This window comes from Culex pipiens, chromosome 3, assembly GCF_016801865.2.
Source record: "Culex pipiens pallens isolate TS chromosome 3, TS_CPP_V2, whole genome shotgun sequence".
In the NCBI taxonomy this organism is placed as follows: domain Eukaryota; kingdom Metazoa; phylum Arthropoda; class Insecta; order Diptera; family Culicidae; genus Culex; species Culex pipiens.
In genome coordinates, this window is record NC_068939.1 from 110,903,486 (window position 1) to 110,915,574 (window position 12,089).

The following is a 12,089-nucleotide window of genomic DNA, read 5'->3' on the forward strand; positions in this document are numbered from 1 at the left end:
AAAAAAAATCATACCGCTAATTTTACTAAAGGTTCCTGAATACAACCCTGTGCGTACAAAGCGCCATGATGGTAGATGTGGAAAAAAACTTTAATAATCAATTTTCGGCTATTTAATTACATTTTTTATAATGTTTTGCTACAGAATTGACATTCTACGTAACTTGCATTGAAACGCAGATAATGTTGATATATATTAGCCAACTTTTTAAATTTTGATACTAAAATTGCTCCAGAAAAGATAGCAAATTTTAAAAAGATTGAGGGCGCATGAAAAAATCATGAGTATAATGCAATTTTACTCGGTAAACTTGAAATGGCCATAGAAATAAACCTACTATACATTTAAGAAAACCAAAACTATACCTATTGTTGTCGACGAAAAACGTGACAAGTTTATTTTTCCAGACTTATCCATTTTTGTTTTGTAGCGAAATCAAAGTGGAAACATATTTATTGAGAAATTAATTAGAAGTTTGTTGCGCTTGAAATCATTTCGGGTGCACGATTGATTTCAAGCAACCAAAAATTTCACCAAAATGGTGACATATTTGCAACATATTTGTTACATTGTGGCAACACCATCAATTCCTCCTACAAAAATTAGCATCGCATCGGAAACATTGCCGCAACACGTTCACAACTATCTTGCTATTGTTGCCAATCGCGTTGATGTCGTGCGCTTTTTTTGTCACCAGGAGTGTTGCGTGCATGTTGCCACAGCGATTTTGGATTGTTTTGAATTAGTTGCAAATAAGGCTTGGCAACAATAATTGCTGCTTGGGTAGGTATCAAACAAGTTTAAATTTTGTAGGGTATGTAGAGTCTCACCACATGAGATTTTTTTGTGTATTTTTTTACAAAATTCAGTTTTTTTTTAATCTTAAATATGTTATTATTTCAAATATGGATGCAAAATATTGTACGGGTTAATTTGAATTTTGTTTTTTTTGTATTTTTTGAAAAAAAAAACATTTTTTTCATAACTTGCAACAGATGAATTTTAAATTTCAATACTAAAATTTGACCAAAATATCGTATGTTTTTTTCGATAAAACTAACATTTCAATTAATGATCATTGAAAATTCGTTTGGGTTTTAAAACGTGAGTTAATAAAAATGATACTATTTTGTGACATTTTGATTTTACATTGAAAAATCTTTTGAAGTGAGAAAACATACAAAACTTTTGCGTAATTGAATCATATTTTGCAAATTATGAAAATATGAGTATTTTTTTAAATGCGGTATTTGAGTATTTTATGCTAAAATGTTTGCTACTCATGTTGCAAGTAATGAAAATTTTAGTTTTTATTCAGAAAATAAGGTATTTTGCTAAAATTCCAGTATTTTACCTATGCTTATGCTTTATTTTGCTAAAATTCCAGTATTTTTATTTTAAAAACTTATATGTAATGTGAATCCAGCATAAATTTCGTGTTGTTTGGTACCCATATTGCAAGTTACAAAAAAAGGTTATGTCGAAAATAAGAATATTTTTGAAATTTGAACTTTTGAACTTCAAATATTATCAAATAATATGTTTTCTAAAAGACAAGGGTGCTCAAAGTTTTCGAATTTCAGGCCAAATTTGTAGCTCGAATGAGCTTGCGGGCCAAATGCATAAAATCTAGGTTACTTAAAAATGAAATTACGTAATTTTTATTAAAAAAAATAAATCTGTCAGTTGAACGTTTTGGTGATTTGAAAATAACAGAAAACAGAAACTGACAGTTTTCCATAAATTTTGTTGATTTTATTGTTTTAGGTATCGTGCGGCGTAAGGTATACATGAAGGTGGGTCTACGAGATTTCTGTGAAAAGATCTTTTTTAGAGCAGGATTATAGCCTGACCTCAGTGGAAGGAAAAGAATCAAAATCGTTGCTCTGGTAGCCGTCTACTAGTATTATCATTACCGTGGTGCTATTTTATAAGCACAATGCGGTCTGGTCAACCTCTCAGTCAGCACTAAGTCACACCACTTATCCTCTTTGGTCCCTCCCCCCTCCCCCTCGTACCGAAGATGAACGGGAACCATCTGTCAAATCGATCTGCAGATTTTCACAATCCAGCCAGCCAGCGCAGCCCTCACTCCCCAAGTTCCCCAACCTGATTGTTTGTAATTCTCGTCGTGTCCTCGTACCGTTCGAGTGCAAATTGTGCTGCTGGCTGGTGGTGTTGTGCTGAGAGAGAATTTCCTCCCGCAGCAGGCAGGTCAAGTCAGCTATACCGCTGCGAGAGGGAGAGAAAAGCTCCCCCTTGGAGGGGTTGCTTGGCGGAAAAGTTGAATGAAAAGCTCGCGCTCTCATGTTCTTGTGATGTTGCTCATTTTCGCGAGGTTTTCGGAGAGAGAGCTAGAAAAAAAGAGCAGGTGGTCTGTGGGTTTGACATTTCCCTTTACGGGTGCGCTCGTGACAACCGTCGTGTGCACGGTGCACGAATCGTGTGTGTGTGTGCGAGACACGAGAGTCCTGGTCAGGACCAACCGAAAGCTCGCGAGAGGCTGCCGTTGCCGTTTTTGATTACTGCCTCTTTTACTTGGCTCCGCTGCGAAAGCCATCATCAGTGTAGATTTGACCTTCCATTCTTCACGAGAAAATCTTGATCCCGCAGTTTTGTGAGTGAAGTGTGTGTTGATGGCAGCTGGACAAAAGTTTGCCCAGTTTTGCTGAGTTGTACTGAGTCTGCCTTGGTGCAGCAGCAGCAGCTTCGGAAGCGTTCCGGAATCGACCTCAAGCGAGCGCTGGATGTGAGTCCTGGCGCAGGAACTGGGGATCAATCCGGGGAAAAAGTGCTGGGAAATTCCGTTTTGAAAGTTTGCCCAAGTGACAGGTGTAGCTTTGGAAAAAGTTTAGAGATCCTCACCGGGAAAAATCGACCCAGGGGGGTCCTCGTGCGGTTCCGAGGGCACACGAACGGCCTAATGGAACCAGTTTGACGCATTCGAGGGCACCGATTTTCGCAAATCGAAACTTTCCTGTCTTCGCAGAAGGAAAATTTATCACACACAGGTGACAGCAGCCATCTTGGATTTTCCCTTTTTTGCTCTCTGTGTGTGAGAGCTTTTCGCTGATCAGCGAGCGAGAGAGCGCGCGGGAGAGTGAAACAGGATTCTGCGGGAGAGTGCGCGAGCGGAAGTGCAAGTGAGAGAGTGAGCGGAACTTGACAGATGCGAGCAAAGATCGGCGGTCGCTGGTGGTGGTGAAGGGTGAACTGAGGAGAGAGAGTGGGAGAGAGAGAGAGCAGGTGAGTTGATTGAAATGCTCGCCGAGGGCGTGGGAGGTGGGGCCGTGCTTTTATGGTCAGGTGGGGGGCTCTTCTTTCTGCTGCTGCTGAGGTAAAGAAAGTAAACAAATTTTATTACAAAGCCCGCGCGTGTGTGTGTGTGCATTGCGTACGGGGGGATATGTTTGTGTTTGTGTGTGTGTGTGCGTTGTGGGAGCCGGTTTTGCCAATGTGGCCACGGTCGGGAGACCTTGTGAACCCGTGATCAAAAAGGCCTACCACTATCCTGCGGGGTATTTTTTTTATTTCCGGAATCGACGAAGAGGAAAAAAGGCAAACGGTATAAATCTGGGAGCCAAACGCGAAACAAGCGCCTCAAAAAGTAATCCGGTCGTGTTTTTTTAAGGTTAAGGGACAGGGGGGAGAGGGTGTAATCCTTGGCATAATCGGAATAGTTCCCTATTTTCGTGAGTGCCCTGGGTTGGAGCTAAAAATTTGAGCAGCAAGAGCTGCGGGAAATTCAAATTCTTGTGCTTCTACGTACTTGAGGCTCATTTAAGTTGCATGCGGTTATGAAATGAGTTAATCCGTGTATAGAGGAATTTATGCATTGTACAGCAGGGGTGATTCGAATAATGAGACTCCATAAATTAGATTAGATCATCTTTAGCGGAACTATGATTGAAAAGATTATAAAATCTAAGCGATTATGACTTCTCCATTTTTGTAATTTAACTGAAAATGACATTTTATAGATTATATGATGACCTAATATGAGATATCTGGCAAAAATTATTGAAATTGAGGATTTAAAAACCAGCATGTAAACTAGAAATTTCAAAAACAGTTTAAGCCAAGGTCAAACATAGAACAATCAATCCTATAATTCCTGAGTCATTGCATACATTGTGCAAACTTTGCTATCGAAAACGTGCAAAAGAGGATACTCTCGCTAGTAATTGTGGGACGAGTACCATATGTTTTCTACTCGGACAATGTTGCCAAACTAAATTGGCATTAAAATGTATTTTTATTGGCCGACGAAGTATCACGATTTAACCGATAATGTTAACAATGGATTGAAAATGGTTCATTATATCAGGAACAACATTCCAATTGATTTATATATTTTATAATGTAATGGAATTACATGTATTTAATTTATTTTTAGCATAATATGAGTGCAGTCTAGAGCAACGATTTGTATCAACTGAAAAAAAATAACTTCAACCATCTACGTGCCTTCCTCACACACTACCTACGTAGACAGATCAACCAAAAAGTCGGGAAATAATTTCGATCTGAATTATAAATCTATTTAAAAAAAAAAACAAAGATCACAGAAAACAACGTTTTCGGTATGAAACCAATAAAGTTTAATTAAAATCTAGCCTCAAAAAGTATTAACAGAGTTGCCAATTCTTTGATCTAAACAAATCTAAACGTTTGGATGGGCCGAATGATGGATCCGGCATGTACATGTACTTTTTTGATGCTGAATCTCACTTAATGTATGTAAACTATGTCCGGATATATCATCCGGCCCATCCAAACGTTTAGATTTGCTTAGATCAAAGAATTGTATGGGTAATTCTCTACCAACTCACACGAAATCGGGAAAAGTTGCCCCGACCCCTCTTTGAATTGCGTGAAACTTTGTCCTAAGGGGTAACTTTTGTCCCTGATCACGAATCCGAGGTCCGTTTTTTGATACCTCGTCTCATCGAAAAAAGCACTAAAAAAGTTTTAAAAATTCTCCCATTTTCCGTTACTCGACTGTTAAATTTTTTAGAACATGTCATTTTATGGGAAATTTAATGTACTTTTCGAATCTACATTGACCCAGATGGGTCATTTTTTCACTTAGAAAAAAAAAATCATTTTAAAATTTCATATTTTTTCTAACTTTGCAGGGTTATTTTTTAGAGTGTAACAATGTTCTACAAAGTTGTAGAGCAGACAATTACAAAAATTTTGATATGTAGACATAAGGGGTTTGCTTATAAACATCACGAGTTATCGCGATTTTACGAAAAAAAAGTTTTGAAAAAGTTGGTCGTCGTTGATCATGGCCGTTCATGGTCACCCGCGACAGACACGGACGACGAAACAAAGAGAAACGCAAAAAGTAACTTTTTCAAAACTTTTTTTCGTAAAATCGCGATAGCTCGTGATGTTTATAAGAAAACCCCTTATGTCTATGTATCAACATTTTTGTAATTGTCTGCTCTACAACTTTGTACAACATTGTTACACTCTAAAAAATAACCCTGCAAAGTTAGAAAAAAACACGAAATTTTAAAATGAAAAATTTTGTTGTAAATGAAAAAATTACCCATCTGGGTCAATGTAGATTCGAAATGTACATTAAATTTCCCATAAAATGAGATGTTCCAATTTTTTTTACAGTCAAGTAACGGAAAATGGCAGAATTTTTAAAACGTTTTTAGTGTTTTTTTCGATGAAAAATACGTTTTTTCAGAATTCTGAGTACGCCATCAAATCGGGCGTCTAATTTTACATAAAAGTCCCTCTGACACCAAATTTCTATCTCATCACCGTTTCAGGCTGCAAATTATTGAAAAACACCTCTTTTTTCGCATGTTCAAAAATGGTAGGGGTCGTACCGCCCCTCCGTCACGAGATATCAAAAAACGGACCTCGGATTTGTGATCAGGGACAAAAGTTACCTCTTAGGACAAAGTTTCACGCAAATCTAAGAGGGGTCGGGGCAACTTTTCCCGATTTCGTGTGTGTTGGTAGAGAATTACCCTAATTGAAATAGTCAACTTTGTTGAACATTTTTTACTAGCATGCATATTACATGATATTTACTTCTTCTGTAGATAACAAAATATCGATAACCATGCACTAGTTTTAACTTCAACAGAATATATAATGCTTTGTAATACATACACTGAAATTCAACGTCAATCCAGCAGGATCCAGATTAAAAGTGCTCTGATTTGGCTCAGATTTGGACTGGAAGTTCCTTGGCCAACATATTTCAACCCAGATTTCGGTTCGGTTGCCAAAATAAGGTGGACCAAAACATTGCGTTTTATGAAAAAAAAAAAAAAAAGAACCAATTTCAGCTCACCACGTTGCAAAAGAATGTTATAAGTATTGTTTTTAATGATATATACTTAGATATTTCCAAAAACATTATTGTTATAGAGTAGCCGGAGCCCTTAGAAAAGTTTTGCCTGGGGTACATTTACCGAACCATACGAGTTTGTTTTTTATACTGGACATTAGAGTGGACATTATGACCTGCCACAAACTAGCATATTCATTTTTTTTTTTACTTTGTGCATAGTTCTTTGTAATTTTGGTCATGTGTAACATAACCACCTGCACCTCTTTCTAAAACAAACATACTTCGATATTATGAAAACTAATAAACAACTGGGCAGGTGTATGTAAATATCATGGCTTGTGATTTCAATTTTTATTTTTTTATATACAGCAATTCCCCATGAAAACAGCATGGTTCGAAAAAAAAGTTCTCCGACCGGGATCAAAATTTTTCTGGGGGTTCCTTGGCCGAAATAATAAGACCCGTATTATTTCGTTTGGCCATTAGGGTGACCTACGCCGTGTTAGGGTGGTCCGAAAAATGGCAATTTTCGTCGATTTTCTCAAAAACCACTTTTTTCAAAAAATTATACCTCGGCGCCATTTCATCCGATTTAGCTGTCTTAGACGCAAAAGAATAGTGATTAGTTTGACTATTTAAGAAAAATAGTAAGAAGTTTCAAAAATCTAGCTTAACATATGAAAAGGTCGTTTGAAAACTTAAAATGCTGTTTTGAAGGTCTCGGGACCAAAGAGCCTATGTCTGAAAATATTTTTATCGGATTTCTCGGAAAATTTCACATAATATATCATAAAATAGTGAAGTAATGTTTTCGATATTCTGAGATACAATTTTTTGAAAATAAAAACTGAGTTTTTCGACGCGCCACGCGCAAAAATGGGAAAATGACGAAAACGGGTAAAAAACGATTTTTTTTACTAAAACTGCGATAACTTGAAAATTTCAGCGATGACCTATACATGTAAGGGTACCAAAAGTTGCGTATTTCAATTACGAAAATTCGATCGATCGTTTTTTTCCCGTTTTCTTTAATTTCCCATTTTTGCGCCCGGCGCGTCGAAAAAAACAGTTTTTATCTTCAAAAAATCGTATCTCAGAGTATCGAAAACATAACTTTACCACTTTTTGATATATTTTCAGACATAGGCTCTGTGGTCCCCAGACCCTCAAACAGCATATTAAGTTTTCATACGACCTTTTCAAATTTTAAGCTAGATTTTTAAAACTTCTAACTATTTTTCCTAAATAGTCAAACTAATCACCTTTCTTTTGCATCTAAGACTCGGTGTATTTTTTCGAAACCTCAAAGATAAAAAAAATCGGTGTGTCTGATATTTGGCACCGTGAAAGAAGTGCTCTTTCCCGACATTTTGCGGGGTACACCGAAATATTTTGTCGGGGGGTCTAGAACAACTTTTTTTTGAAGATTATTTTTTCTTTTTATGGGTTATTTGTTCAAAAAAATCACAGAAAATCGGTGCATTCATGTTAGTATCACTCGAATTTCTTATGAATATGCCTTGGGGACTCTAACCAACTATATTTGATCAATATTTGACCACCAATAAAAAAAATCGAACCAAACTTACCACATTTCTAGCTTTCTTTGCAATTACCCCAAAATCCTAGCTGGAAACCCCGATACGACCGAAAGTAAATCTTTTCTTTGTACAATTTGTCATGAAATTGCAGCAACACATTGCCCGGATGCAAATTTGAGCATTAAACAATGCAAAACATAGATTTTTTATTTAATAAGCTGTTTATTACCCAATATGTTCCGAAAATTATTTTTTTCAATCCTCTGCCACATCACACTATTACATTTTAAAACATTTTAAAATCAATCACATTGTAGAGAACAGTTTTCTGAACAAGTTCCATAAAAAAGAATCAATTTTGGTTCAATATAAGCAGAGATATGTCAAATTTTCTGAAATAAATAGTGTCTTTCTCAAAATTTCTTGATTTAATTGCCTTTCACATGATGTGCACTGCCTACTAAGATATTTTTTTTGATGATAATATTTTATTGAAACATAAAAATTATAACAAGTTTTGACGAAATTCATGATAATTATTCTATAGCATCACATAATTCAGTAGGCAGTGCCCATCATGTAAAAGGTAATTAAATTAAGAAATTTTGGAGAAAGGCACTATTTATTTTAGGAAATTTTCGGAACCTTTTGGGTAATAAACAGGTTATTTATTAAATAATCCATGTTTTGCATTGTTTAATGCTCAAATTTGTATCCGGGCAATGTGTTGCTGTTATTTTATGACAAATTGTGCAAAGAAAAGATTTACTTTCGGTCGTATCGGAGTTTCCAGCTTGGATTTTGGGGTAATTTCAAAGAAAGCTAGAAATCTGCTAAATTTGGTTCGATTTTTTTATTGGAGGTCAAATTTTGGTCAAATATAGTTGGTTAGAGTCCCCAAGGCATATTCATAAGAAATTCGAGTGATACCAACATGAATGCACCGATTTTCTGTGATTTTTTTGAACAAATATCCCATAAAATTGAAAAATAATCTTCAAATAAAAAAGTTATTCTAGACCCCCGACGAAATATTTCGGTATACCCCGCAAAATGAGCATGAGCATGAGCATGAGAGACCACCCATGGTTGTCCTTCTCCGTTGCTGAACAGGACCGTTATATGCTATCAGCACAACCAATCATACGCTTCAACGATCTAGTGGTGTTTCCCTTATCAACAGCATGCATGAATGCGCCGAAAAGATAAAACACCAAGGTCGCTGAAACACGAATGTGTGCAAATAGGTAACAGTCATTGGCCACCACCGGCGCCCGCCATGTCAGTTTGTAGATCTCGAGGGAACGGGACGGGAATGTTAGTTAGCACAGGCTGCTACCAAGGGTGGGTTCTATACGATATCCACACCCCCGCGTGTGCCGGAAAACTACTTCTACTTGGGATTTTGTTAGTAGGGAAGGGTAATGGTCAGGATTCATCATAGAAGATGATGATGTGACCCAAATAATCGTATATTTTTTATTAGATAGTTTATATATTATTCTCAAGGCAAGCAATCGGATGCTGCTGTTGAGAAAATTCCCATTTATTTGATATGGAATTATATAAATGGTATATATCTTAGGCAGCCGGCTGTGGAAAGATAGAACCAATATTATGTTTAATAATTTAGAAAGATATTAAACTCCGGCTTTGTTGTTTAGTCGTGATGAGATGGAGAAGGCTTCCTGAAGAGGTGTTCAACTAGTTGGGCCAACTGTGGATTTAGTTTAACTACACCCCCTCGCTCAAAAAGGAAACAGTGTCGGTATCGATGAAGTATCGTAGTTTTGGAAATTGTTTCTCCGTGAAAACATCACCCAATATATGTGAGTTTGTCGTGCAACACAGAAAACGCTGGCTGGCGGTCGTTTAGGCAGCGATGGTTTCCGGAGAAAAGGGTTTTCATAGGAAGATGACAAATGTTCCGCAAAAAATGGAAAAGAGTGAGAAAAAGTGAACTAGTGATCAAAGTGTGTAGGTGTTACGCTGATTGCCCGGTGTCTCTGTACAGTGTTGCAAACGTCGCTTCATCTTTTTGAGTCTCCCTCTCTTGAGACTCGACTCAACTCGAATTGGAAGAGCAGCAACTTTAAGGATCTTGGTGAGGACTTTCCAATTACATGAAATTTTATTATTTATTATATTTGCATTATATATTATTTAATAATAGCACACTAGACACACCCTACAAAACAGAATACAATCATAAATCGGAGCGTTTGGTACGGTATGTCCACGCATCCTTCCTCCCCTGTAGATTCTTTGAAATGTGATCCGTTCTCAGAATCCTCTCTGCGGTAAACACAACGCAGTAGGGCTGGCCGCTTTAATTTTTGCAATACATTTTCGGGTGTTCTCGGATGTACTGCAATTATTAATATTGACAAGAAAAGTGCTTGGGGCGTAATCTTATCACAAGACTTTCCAGCATGCTTTCATCGGACTGGCTGCGTCTGTGTTAGATTAGATTAGATTAGATTAGATTAGAAAGATATTAAACTCCGCGTAACACTGGTAACACGAGTTGCTGCTAAATGATTTACGTATATGAATGATTTATCAGGCCATACTTAAAACATTGGGCGGGAATTTGTATAATCGCGGGGAGGAGGGTCTTGAAACCTCAAACGAATTATCTCAACAAACATTACCGGATGGTCCTACTCTTACACCGATAAACACGCAAATACTCAAACTAACTACCGATCAGGACGACCGAGAAAAGTAAACGAACGAGATCGCGACGTACATCAAGCAGCAGAAACTAGATTGTATTTGAAATAGAAATAAGGATAACGATTGGAATTTTCTCACCGGAAATAAGTCCATTACGATGGTTAAGATGATCGGTGCCACACACCCGCGACGACAACAACCATTTCGGTATACCCCGCAAAATGTCGGGAAAGAGCCCTTCTTTCACGGTGCCAAATATCAGACATACCGAATTTTTTATCATTAGTTTGTTCTAAAAAACACACCGTGAAGAGAGCTAAAATCGGATGAAATGGCGCGGAGATATGATTTTTTGAAAAAAGTGGTTTTTACGAAAATCGACGAAAATTGCCATTTTTCAGACCACCCTAACACGGCGTAGGTCATCCTAATGGCCAAACAAAAAAATACGGTTCTAATTATTTCGGCCAAGGAACCCCCAGAAATTTTTTTTTGAATCATGCTGTTTTCGTGGGGAATTGCTGTATATTTATAAATTAAATTAAAAGTACAGTCATCCCACATATTCGGAACACCCACAAATTCGGAACACTTTTGTGATAATTTGTCAATAACATGGAAAATGCAGCTTTTCTGTCGACCCTACTATTTTTAGGACCTTTATTTGGACATTCTCTTGCAATTTCACTAGTAAAATTAATACTTTTTAAACAAAAAACCTCATTTCAAGACTATTTTATCCAGAGCAGCAAAACACTGCCTCCAAATTGCCTGTTCCATAATTGTGGGATGTTATTGTGCCTCCCACAATTGTGGAACACCTGAATTTAACTGATATTTTCACAAAAATAGTTATCAAACCATTCATAAAACATAACTATGCTTGAGTTTCGTTGGTTTCAGGGCCTGAAGTCATTATTTTGTAAAAATTGTGTACTCATGGAGAGAACCAAAGTTTGTTTAAATCCGTAAGAAAAAAGTGTTCCGAATTTGTGGATTTCAAGGGTCAAAGTTTTTCTTCAAAAACTTTATATAAAAGTTAAAATTTGCAGTTGTTCAATACATCATTTGAAAGATCGCAAGAAAAGCTTTCAAATGTAGGTAAAAGCGAATCATTAAGTTCAATTATCGATTTGCCATGATTTTTTGAGCATTGGCCGATCGTAAACCGTTCCGAATATGTGGGAAAAAATCCTGCTTGCAAAAACTGGTGGTGTTTGGCTGAAATTTATCTTTTAACCTTTTATTGATAAGAGCTTAATTCCAATACCTAAGATTAAGTAAATTCGAATTAACGCTTTTTTCGGATAAATTGAAGACCTCTGTCAGGAATCTATTTCAAGATTAAGCATTCCCTTCAGCGAACACAAGGTAAAGATTTTTAACCCTACGACGACGTGGTGTTGTTTCGCCCTTATCGATGGTTTATTCGCCAGCTTCTAAATCAAACAAATGTTTCCACTCACGAACGAAACCATGCAGGACGGCAGCGGTGGCTGAGTGCCACCGAAATCAATGACTTGCTCATAAATTCCATATTTTGT

The 12,089-nt window shown here is 37.0% G+C and overlaps 1 protein-coding gene across 20 annotated transcripts in view; it reads left to right on the forward strand.

The window, feature by feature from the left end:
- The window catches only part of LOC120426310 (RIMS-binding protein 2), a 214,501-nt gene that overhangs the window by 24,839 nt on the left and 177,573 nt on the right, over nt 1-12,089 (forward strand). The window contains exon 1 of one of the 20 annotated variants that reach the window (XM_052710802.1): nt 2,477-3,246. The exons of 18 other annotated variants lie outside the window; for them this stretch is intronic. The gene's annotated coding sequence lies outside the window, so the exon portion shown is untranslated. Of the gene's footprint in view, nt 1-2,476; nt 3,247-12,089 lie in introns of those variants that run through there. One more of the 20 variants, XM_052710819.1, reaches the window with a different exon arrangement.